Source organism: Hordeum vulgare, chromosome 6H (assembly GCF_904849725.1).
Source record: "Hordeum vulgare subsp. vulgare chromosome 6H, MorexV3_pseudomolecules_assembly, whole genome shotgun sequence".
Lineage (NCBI taxonomy): Eukaryota > Viridiplantae > Streptophyta > Magnoliopsida > Poales > Poaceae > Hordeum > Hordeum vulgare.
In genome coordinates, this window is record NC_058523.1 from 409,966,477 (window position 1) to 409,979,036 (window position 12,560).

Genomic DNA, 12,560 nt, shown 5'->3' on the forward strand with positions numbered 1-12,560 from the left:
TGATACGTCCGAGGGCACAATGGATCGCCATGTCCCTTCCGAGAATCCAGTTGGGTGCGATGAACTTGAAATCCACCGGCTCAGTGCGTGGCTGGAATGTCCTTCCGGGAACGTGCACCTTGATCCTGTAGCGTGAATCCTCCGGGTAAGACGAAGTTGGCTTCCCTGTGATAGTCGGCAGAGCAATCCTCAAGTCCTTGGTGATCTGCACCAGCTCCTTTCCGAATGGCATAGTGGCGTCGGGCTGGCAAAACTCCGTGAACTTAACAGGGATGAAGGTGGCCATCTAAACATTGGAAAACCGAAGAGAAGTCAAAATGATCAGAAGAGGAAATAGGAGATTTATAGACATAAGAGAAAATAGTTTTCTTCCTAAGGCTTTTCCATTCCTAGAGGTTACGTCCTAAGGTCAGCGTGTGCTCTGAATACCATTTCTGTAGCGACCCGACTCAAGACGAGTCAAGCCTTTGGTGTTTCCGTACCATCCCAAGATCATGCTGGTACACACACAGTACATAATGTATATATTCAAGAGTTCAATCACACAACTTTATTAATCGAAATCTCATAAAGAATACTTTATTACAATAAAGGATTACAATAAAGTGGCTGAAGGCCATCTCATGAGTTATCTAACGAAGACTAGCGGAAGCATCAGGTAGACGAGTCCATCCGACTCCAAGGGCATGTCGCTGAGCGTAGATCGTAGCCTCACTCCTGGTCGGAAAAGTACTCTGCAACATGATACGTTGCAGCCGTGTAGGTCAGCATATTGAATATGCCGGCAAGTCATCAAAGAGAGGAGTAAAATAATAATCAACTATCTCTACATGCATATTTGGCCGGTGGGGCTATGAGTTTTGCATAAAGCCAGTTTTATCCTACAACAAGAGGGGTTGAAAGCAAAATGTTACTACATTGTTTGTTGTTAACGAGATGGTTCCGCCAACCAATTCTCGTACCCGAATAGTTATTAACACCCACATCATTATTAAGTTGTGTCGAGAGTTCAGGGGAAATTCAATGCCTTCGGCTCAAGTTGTCCATGACCGTGGACACGGCTAATCGATTAGGTTGGGCACTCTGCAGAGTTTTGCACACGTTCCCCACAAGATTTGATCGCCTCCGTGTTTGTCCTCGCACTTCAGGGTGTTTGAAGACCGGATGATCAAAACATGGTCTTTCAACGGGTCCCTCTGAATCCCTGTCGGTGCCCATCCATTCCTACCGTTCTTCTACATCTGCTAGCACCGCCTGTCCACAGTCGCCGCGTTGTCCAACCAAGCCAGAGCCCATAATGACTTGTGGCTGTGCAGGTAAGCCTTGAGTCTTGAAGTCTCCGTTCGTCTCTTCGAGCCTGGGTGAAGCTTTCTGCAGGATGACATGACCTCTCCAGCATCCCGGGCATCCACTGGGTTCTCCAGGGAGCCGATCAACCGTCCTTCACCCAGAGTTGCATTGCATCCGAGGTCTTGAAAATCTTGTCTTAGCCAGTCTTGATTATTTAATCAACCTCGCATCACTCGTGATATGCACTCATCCGAAAACCCGTCTACTCAAGCATAGCATTAAGAAATTGTCGTCCCGGGGCCAAGTATCGGGGTTGTTGTGTGCCTACCACATGATACTACAACTTATACTAAAGTTTCCAAGTACCTAGGCAGCATGCAATTGGGCAAAGAAAGGTGATCTACCATGCATCGAAAACATAGGTAAAATAACATGATCAAAATGACTTGCCTTGATGATAGTTGTCTTGCTCGAGCGCTTCTAAGTAACACGCTTTGCACTCCGGATGATCTACCGATACAAACACAAAACACACCATAAACACTACAATCAAGCAACAAGTAAAAATAACATCACAAGTAAAGATTTGCTAAAGCCTAAGTAAAAGAATTCATCACGCGCCGGTATGGCAGAAACTTGTTTCTGTTGACAACACCAGTAACAATACTTTAAAATTTTTTAAACTTCTACCACAGTAAGAATTAATCACTAGGAAGCAGTAGCAAAAAGAATCAACTCAAAATCATTTTTTAAACTCCTGGAATCGGCAAAACAAGGTTTAAACTAAATCTGATCTAACTTATATTTGAAAACTTCACACATAGACAAATTATATGTTTTTAAAAACTACAGAAAAATTGGAGTCTACTGGAACAAGAATCAATGTCATTGGACTTCGGGATCAAACGTTGTGGCCAAAACAAAACAGAAACTTTTCTGTTTTTGCAATTTAGACAGAAAAAAAGAAAATAACTAGCTAACTAATGGGGGGCACACATGGCGCGCTACGATAGGCTGCGGAGGGTGTTTGTTGCAACGCTAGGAGCAAAGGGTCGAGGGCTAGTAAAAACTTGCTGGCTAATTGAATAAGTGAATTAAAAACCGCCGGTTTTCTACTCTAAACCGAAGGGTTATTCTAGGATCTAATCTAAACCACACCTCTAAGATCTAACGGCTACAAAAGAAAGAAAAAGAAACAACAGAGGGGAGGAGAGAGCTACCGTGGCTGTGGCTGGTACTCCGGCGGGGAAGGTGGTCGCCGGCGAGGGGGGGGGGCTCCGGGGGGCGGTGGAGGAGACGGGGCGGCGGCGGTGGCAGTCCTCCGGCGAGGAGGGGCGTCGGGCAGAGCGGGGGCGGCTGACGGGGCGCTGCTCCAGGGGCCGATGGTGCAGGAGCTTCGGCAGCTCCGGCGGGCTCAGGGCAGAGGGCTTGGGGGCAGCGGCTTGTTGGGGTTAGGGTGGGAACGGGGGCGGCCGGGGCGGGGTACTTATATAGGCCAGGGGGGAGAGGAAAGGAAGGGGAGAGGTGCATCGGCAGGGCATCCCGTGCTCGGCTCGGTCTCGGTCTCGGCATGGAAAGAGGAAGAAGATGGAAGGAGAAGATGGCCGACGGGGGGAGTGGCTCGGGCAGTGGGGTCCACTGGCAGCGAGTGGAGGCGGGTGAGGAAGGGGTCGGTCGGCCGGCATTCAAGGGATTCATCCCCTCGGGCTGTGGGATTCGGCCCAGGCATGTTTAGCGCTCGAGGCGGCGGCTACCAAAAAAGAAAAACTTTCCTAATTTTAAACCTTTTTCTGAAACAGAAAACAAAAGCGAAAAAAAGGAAATAAATAAAAATATTTAATATAGGGTATTATATACCAAAAAAATCAGAAAAATATCCTCTAGCCGAATAACATTTTTTCGAAGCAAAAATAAAAACTTAAAAAAATGTTTTTTCAGAAATTCCTCAAAATGCTTTATTTTCTTTTTGCTATTATTTTTGCAATAAACTTTGTATTTTCTTGGCTCAAATATTTCAGAAATTTCCCGCACTTTGGAGGGTCATTTTCCTCTGCTCTCTCTCTCTCTTGCGTGCAAGAGAGTATTTCTCCGGGCATTACTCGTACGAGGAAAAATGGAAATGCAAATCAAAAGACGAAAGAAATTCACGTGCCAAATTTATTTCAATCATCATGCATAGATGCTTAGCTACAATGTAAAACATTCCCAATTAAGAAAATTGGGATGTTACACACTAACACTAGCACCCACGTCACATAAACCATGATAAAAATGATCTCCTATCTTAACAGAAACCACATGCATGCCAACAACAGGCCTATGTTTGTCTCTAGCGTGAGGTTTAGCAATTCTAGCAACTTCTTCACATAAGTGAATATTATGTCCCTCAACTTCTTCAGACAGAAGATCTTTGATAATAGCAATGCTAGGTTCAACTCTAATTTGCTCAGGGGGTGTAGGTGTTCTCTAATTTTCTCAGGGGGTGTAGGTGTTCTAATATAGCCTCTACGTATCACAGTTGAAGCTTTAGAATGATCCTTTATCCTAACAGGGAAAGGTGGTTTCTCAATGTAAGCACTCGGAACCACAGGATCATTATAGGCAATGACTCTCTCTTCAACTGGAATGGGTTTAAATACATTGACTTCTAAAGGAGGATGATATTTAAACCACTTCTCTTTGGGGAGATCAATATGGGCAGCAAAGGATTCACACAATGAAGCTACTATCTCAGAGTCAAGTCCATACTTAGCGCTAAAGTCACAAAAAGTATTTGTCTCAACAAAGGATTTAACGCAATCAGACGTGAAATTCATACCTGACTCCTTACCTTCTTCAAGCTCCCAATCTTCAGAGTTGCGTTTAATTCTCTCCAATAAATTCCATTTGAAGTCAATATCTCTCTTCATAAAAGAACCGGTACAAGAAGTGTCAAGCATGGTGCGATCATCATGAGAAAGCCGAGCATAGAAGTTCTGAATCATAATTTCTCTCGAGAGCTCATGATTGGGGCATGAATATAACATTGATTTAAGCCTGCCCCAAGCTTGAGCGATGCTGTCTCTGTCACGAGGCCAAAAATTATAAATATAATTCCGATCATGATGTACTAAATGCATAGGATAAAACTTTTGATGAAATTCCAATTTCAACCGATTGTAGTCCCATGATCCAGTATCATCACATAGCCTATACCATGTCAACGCCTTATCCTTCAAAGATAAAGGAAAGACCTTCTTCCTGACCTCATCCTCGGGCACACCTGCAAGCTTAAATAAACCAGAAACTTCATCTACATAGATTAGATGCAAGTCTGGATGTGATGTTCCATCTCCTGTAAAAAGATTAGCCAGCAGTTTCTCAAGCATACCCGAAGGAAATTCAAAGCAAATATTTTCAGTAGGTGCAGCAGGTGGAGGAAAAACTCTTTGTGCTTCCGTTCGAGGTGAAGATACCCCGAACAAGCCCCTCAAAGGATTAGTATCCATAGTCACAAGTGACAATAAATTTCAGCACACTATATGAATGTTTCCTTACCAAGTTCCACTTACCAAAGGCGCTTCACTCCCCGGCAACGGCGCCAGAAAAGAGTCTTGATGACCCACAAGTATAGGGGATCAATCGTAGTCCTTTCGATAAGTAAGAGTGTCGAACCCAACGAGGAGCAGAAGGATCTGACAAGTGGTTTCCAGCAAGGTAAAATCTGCAGGCACTGAAATTGTCGGTAACAAGTGATTGTGTGGTGAGATGATTCGTAGCAAGCAACAAGTAGAAAAAGTAGCAACGTTGCAGCAAAGTGGCCCAATCCCTTTTGTAGCAAGGGACAAGCCTGGACAAAGTCTTATAGGAGGAAAAACGCTCCCGAGGACACACGGGAATTTCTGTCATGCTAGTTTTCATCATGTTCATATGATTCACGTTCGTTACTTTGATAGTTTGATATGTGGGTGGACCGGCGCTTGGGTACTGCCCTTACTTGGACAAGCATCCCACTTATTATTAACCCCTCTCGCAAGCATACGCAACTACAAAAGAAGAATTAAGACAAAGTCTAACCATAGTATTAAACTAGTGGATCCAAATCAGCCCCTTATGAAGCAACTCATAAACTAGGGTTTAAGCTTCTGTCACTCTAGCAACCCATAATCTACTTACTACTTCTCAATGCCTTCCTCTAGGCCTAAATAATGGTGAAGTGTTATGTAGTCGACGTTCACATAACACCATTATAGGAAAAACAACATACAACATATCAAATTACCGAACGAATACCAAATTCACATGACTACTATTAGCATGACTTATCCCATGTCCTCAGGAACAAAAGTAACTACTCACAAAGCATAATCATATTCATGACCAGAGAGGTAATGAGTAGCATCAAGGATCTGAACATAAACTCTTCCACCAAATAATCCAACTAGCATCAACTACAAAGAGTAATCAACACTACTAGCAACCTTACAAGTACCAATCGGAGTCGCGAGATGGAGATTGGTTACAAGAGATGAACTAGGGTTTGGAGATGAGATGCTGCTGATGAAGATGTTGATGGTGATGAGTCCCCTCCGATGAGAGGAGTGTTGGTGATGACGATGGCGACGACTTCCCCCTCTGGGAGGGAAGTTTCCCCAACAGGATCGTCCTGCGGGAGCTCTAGATTGGTTCTGCTCAAGTTCCGCCTCGTGGCGGCGGCGAAACAACGAAAAAGCTCCTCCCTGATTTTTTCCTGTACGAAACCCTTCATATAGCAAAATAGGGGGGCAAGTGGGCCACTCGGCTGCCCACAAGCCCGCATGGCGCGGCCTCGGGGGTGGCCGCGTCATGCAGGCTTATGGGCACCCCCTGGTGCCCCTTCGACACTTCTTCGGCCCAGTATTTTTGATTAATCGGGAAAAAAATCCTCGTTGATTTTTACGGCGTTTGGAGTTGCGCAGAATAGGTATCTCAACTTTGCTCCACTTTCAGGCCAGAATTCTAGTTGCCGGTATTCTCCTTCTTCATGTAAACCTTGCAAAATAAGAGAGAAAAGGCATAAGAATTGTACCGTGAAGTCAAATAACAGCCCAAGAAGCGATAAATAACAACATGAAAACATGATGCAAAATGGACTTATTAATGCCTGCATGTCCGTATTTTGTTTTGTCGACACCTCTCTCTCTAAACATGTGGGCATATTTATTGATCTCGGTTTCCGCCTGAGGACAAGCGAAGTCTAAGCTTGGGGGAGTTGATACGTCCATTTTCCGTCATGCTTTTATGTTGATATTTATCTCTTTATGGGCTGTTATTACACTTCATGGTACAATACTTATGCCTTTTCTCTCTTATTTTACAAGGTTTACATGAAGAGGGAGAATGCCGGCAGATGGAATTCTCGCCTGAAAAAGGAGCAAGTTTCAGATACCTATTTTGCGCAACTCCAAAAGCCGTGAAAATCAACGAGGAATTATTTTGGAATTTATAAAAAATACTGGGTGGAAGAAGTACCAGAGGGGAGCCACCAGGAGGCCATAAGCCTGCTAGGCGCGGCCTACCCCCATGGCCGCGCCTAGGGGGCTTGTGGGCTCCCTGTTGGCCCTCTGGCTCCCCTCTTTTTCTATAAGGAGGGCTTCGTTCCAGAAAAAGTCAAGAGGAGGCTTTTGGGAGGAATTGCCGCCGCCACGAGGCGGAACTTGAGCAGAACCAATCTAGACCTCCGGCAGGGCCGTCCTGCCGGGGAAACTTCCCTCCCGAAGGGGTAAATCGTCGCCATCGTCATCACCAACACTCCTCTCATCGGAGGGGACTTATCACCATCAACATCTTCATCAGCACCATCTCATCTCCAAACCCTAGTTCATCTCTTGTAACCAATCTTCATCTCACGACTCCGATTGGTACTTGTAAGGTTGCTAGTAGTGTTAATTACTCTTCGTAGTTGATGCTAGTTGGATTACTCGGTGGAAGATTATATGTTCAGATCCTTGATGCTATTCAAAACCTCTCTGGTCATGAATATTATTATGCTTTGTGAGTACTCACTTTTGTTCCTGAGGAAATGGGATAAGTCTTGCTATAAGTAGTCATGTGAATTTGGTATTTGTTCGATATTTTGATGTGTTGTATGTTGTTTTTCCTCTAGTGGTGTTATGTGAATGTCGACTGCATAACACTTCACCATTATTTGGGCCTAGAGGAAGGCATTGGTAAGTAGTAAGTAGATGATGGGTTGCTAGAGTGACAAAATCTTAAACCCTAGTTTATGCGTTGCTTCGTAAGGGGCTGATTTGGATCCACTAGTTTAATGCTATGGTTAGACTTTGTCTTAATTCTTCTTTCGTAGTTGCGGATGCTTGCGAGAGGGGTTAATCATAAGTGGGATGTTTGTCCAAGTAAGGGCAGCACCCAAGCACCGGTCCACCCACATATCAAACTATCAAAGTAGCGAACACGAGTCATATGAACATGATGAAAACTAGCTTGGCAGAAATTCCCGTGTGTCCTCAGGAGCGCTTTACCTCCTATAAGAGTCTGTCCAGGACTTTCCTTTGCTACAAAAGGGATTGGGCCACTTTGCTGCACCTTTGTTACTATTGTTACTTGCTACTTGCTACAAATCTTCTTACCACACAACTATCTGTTACCGATAATTTTAGTGCTTGCACAGGATACCTTGCTGAAAACCACTTGTCAGATCCTTCTGCTCCTCGTTGTATTCGACACTCTTACTTATCAAAAGGACTACGATAGATCCCCTACACTTGTGGGACATCAGTGGGTGCTTTTACTCCAATAATTTGACTTGCATATCGTTGATACGATGGGAGCTGAAAGCCTTGTAGCACATAACTTGTTTAGGATGGAAAATGTTCTTGATGACCCACTACCTAATGATGATAATTTTCCTCATGAGCAACTGTCTATTATTAAGTTTAGACTTCACGTAGTACTCCCTGGTATGCGGATTATGATACTTACACTGTTGCTAAATATATTCCGCCTAGCTTCACTTATCAACAAAAGAAAAAAAAATCTTCTATGATTTATGACATTACTTTTTTGATGACACACATCTTTATAAAGAAGGAGTAGATGGTCTTATTAGATGTTGTATACGTGAGCATGATCGGGAACGGGTCACTCTGAGGACGACGAAGGACACTAATACGAATCCGTCGTATTCATAATTTTGATTATTTCATGCCAATATTCTACAACTTTCATATAATTTTGGCAACTTTTTATACTATTTTTGGGACTAACATATTGATCCAGTGCCCAGTGTCAGTTCCTGTTTGTTGCATGTTTTTTGTTTCATAGAAAATTCATATCCAACAAACTCCAAATGGGATAAAAACTTACGGATTTTTTTAATATATGTGAATTTTGGGAAGTGGAATCAACACAAGGCGGTGCCCAAGGGGCCCACATGCGAGAGGGGCGCGACGTGGGGGTAGGGCGTGCCAAGGTGTCTTGTGGCCACCCCGTAAGGCGGTGGAAGGAGGGGGGCTCTTTCCCCCTCTCTCCCGGTGGCACCGGAACGCTGCCGGGGCCATCATTGTGATGGCGATCTACACCAACAACTTCGCCGTCATCATCGCCAACTCTCTCCCCCTATATGCAGCGGTGTAACACCCCTTCTCCCCGATGTAATCTCTACTTAAAAATGGCGTTCAACACTATATATTATGTCCCTATGATGTATGGCTATCCTATGATGTTTGCGTAGATCTGTTTTGTCCTATGGGTTGATTGATGATCATGATTGGTTTGAGTTGCATGTTTTACTATAGGTGTTGTCCTATGGTTCTCTCCGTTTTGTGAAATCATGAGGAATCCCCGATGTAGGGTGTTGCAGTGTGTTCATGATTTGCCTATGGTGGGTTGCTTGAGTGACAGAAGCATAAACCCGAGTAAATGGGTGATAACCCACAAGTATAGGTGATCACAACTGTTTTCGAGGGTAGAGTATTCAACCCAAATTTACTTATTCGACACAAGGGAAGCCAAAGAATATTTTCGAGTATTAGCAGCTGAGTTGTCAATTCAACCACACCTGAAAAACTTAATATTTGCAGCAAAGTATTTAGTAGCATAGTAGTATGGAAGTAACGGTAACGGTGGAAAACGTGACAATAACAGTATTGTAGTGATCGTGGCAGTAGCAACGGAAACGTAACTTAGCAAAGACCAATATGTGGAAAGCTCGTAGGCAATGAATTAGTGATGGATAATTATGTCGGATGACATTCATCATGCAACAGTCATAACATAGGGTGATACAGAACTAGCTCCAATTCATCAATGTAATGTAGGCATGTATTCCATATATAATCATACATGCTTATGGAAAAGAACTTGCATGACATCTTTTATCCTACCCTCCCATGGCAGCGGAGTCCTAATGGAAACTAAGGGATATTAAGGCCTCCTTTAAATAGAGAACCGAACCAAAGCATTAGCACTTAGTGAATACATGATAGGTGTTTATAACTTGCAAGAATCCCAGTTATTGTCCCCCTAGGGGTGCGGATCATAACTCGTATAGGTGTTTATAACTTGCAAGATAGGATCAAGAACACATATATATTCATGAAAACATAATAGTTTAGATCTGAAATCGTGGCACTCGGACCCTAGTGACAAGCATTAAGCATAGCAAAGTCATAGCAACATCAATCTCAGAACATAATGGATACAAGGGATCAAACCTTAACAAAACTAACTCGATTACATGATAGATCTCATCCAACCCATCACCGTCCAACAAGCCTATGATGGAATTACTCACGAACAATGGAGATCATCATGAAATTGGTGATGGAGGATGTTTGGTGATGACGATGGTGTCGATTTCTCCTCTCCAGAGCCCAAATCAGACTCCAGATCTGCCCTCCTAAGGAAGAACGGGAGGTGGCGGCGGCCCCGTATCGTAAAACGTGATGAACTCTTTTATCCTATTTTTTTATTCGCAGATAGGAATATATAGGAGTGGAAACTAGGTTGGTGGAGCTTCAGGGGCCCCACAAGCTAGGGGGCGCGGCCTAGGGGGTCGTGTCCTGCAGGCTTGTGACCTGGGGGTGGCCCCTCTATGGTAGATTCTTTTGCCGGTATTTTTTATTAAATCCAGAAATATTCTCCGTAAATTTTCAGGTCAATCCGATAACTTTTAGTTGTGCACAAAAATAACACCAAGGCAATTCTGCTAAAAACAACGTCAGTCCGGGTTAGTTCCATTCAAATCTTGCAAATTAGAGTCCAAAACAAGGGCAAAAGAGTTTGTAAAAGTAGATACGTTGGAGACGTATCAGTGGATTGATGCATATGGGAGTAAAGAGGACTTGATACCTTATAAAGCTATGGGGTTTTACCTTAATGATCTTTAGTAGTTGTAGATGCTTGCTAGAGTTCCAATCATAAGTGCATATGATCCAAGTAGAGAAAGTATGTTAGCTTATGCCTCTCCCCCATATAAAATTGCAATAATGATTACCGGTCTAGTTATCGATTGCCTAGGGACAAATAACCTTCTTGTGATAAAAAGATCTCTACTAAGACTAACTTAGTCGTTTCTTTATCTAAGGATCCCCTAGTTTTTATTTATGTGTTCTTTATTTTCTTGCAAATCTATCCTATCACGCCTACAAAGTACTTCTAGTTTCATACTTATTCTAGATAAAGCGAACGTTAAGCGTGCGTAGAGTTGTATCGATGGTCGATAGAACTTGAGGAAATATTTGTTCTACCTTTAGCTCCTCGTTGGGTTCGACACTCTTAGTTATCAAGAAAGGCTACAATTGATTCCCTATACTTGTGTGTTATCAAGACCTTTTTCTGGCGTTGTTGCCGGGAAGCAATAGCGTTTGGTGAATTTCTCGTGTGTGCTTTTTTGCTTTATCACTAAGTAGATTTTATTTGTTGTTTAAATTGTTCTCTATCTTTAGTTTTGGATGTGGAACACGAAATACCAAAAACATTAGGTGTACTTGCTACTCATGGAGATGGGGAACCTCCTAAAACCCTCGATGCTCATTATGTGGAAGATATTATGCACTACTTTAATAATCTTGAGAAAACCCCATTCAATTATATAATGGGAGACATGTTGGGTCAACGTGAATACTTTAGGGATTATCGCTTGACTCAAAAAGGGAAACTGTTATGGGATCAAATTCGTATGTTGAAATGGTATGCTTGGAATCTATGCTTGAGATATGATATTACTTGTTGCTCTGGGATGAAGGCTAAACACCTTCCCTTTTCATGTAAATTTAATGATAATGAAACCTTAGCTTCTTATGCTAATGGTATATATGATTACTATGATGTGGAACAAATAGAAGAGTTTGTTGCTTTTAAGGGTGCTTATGAAATTGAAGCTTTGTTTGAAAAGTATAAAGATTATGATGATGTTGTTTACCGATCGCAAAATTTGGCTATGCTTCGTTATTGTTATACCAAGTATGAACATAATGCCCATATTGATCGATTTATTGAGAAAGTCTCCGCTATCCAAGAAGAGACTAATATTTTGCAGGAATCTATGGAAGAAGAAATTGATGACACTCTGAGCTCATTGGATGAAAAAGATGAGGAGGAGAGCGAACAACAAAAGGAGTAAGAGAGGATTAGCTAGCCATGCCCACCTTCTAATGAGAGTAACTCTTCAACTCATACATTGTTTAATTTCCCTTCGGCCTTACCGAAGGATAAATGCTATGATAATTGCTATGATCCCTTGGATTCATTTGAAATATCCCTTTTTGATGAACTTGATGCTTGCTATGCTTGTGGCCATGATGCCAATATGAATGACGATTATGGAGATGAACTTCCTATAGTTCCTTATGTTAAGAAAGAAATTGCTGCTATTGCACCCACACATGATAGTCCTATTATCTTTCTGAAATCTCCCAACTACACTATATTGGAGAAGTTTGCACTTATTAAGGATTATATATATGAGTCGCCTTTTACTATTACACATGATGATTTTATAGATATAATATGCATGTGCTTGATTCTACTACTTGAATTATTATGAGAGAGGAACTACATCTCCGCCTCTCTATGTTTTCAATACGATAAAATTCGAAGGAATTGTTTATACTATGCATTGGCCTTTACTTTGTGTTTATGAATTGTTCTTTTATGACATGCTGATGCATAGGAAGAGAGTTAGACTTCGTTGTTGTGTGATATATGTTACTTTGTGCTCACTACTAAATTACAAATCATTGTTCTTGGCTTTGATATACCTTTGGATCCGGGTGGATCAATTACTTGAG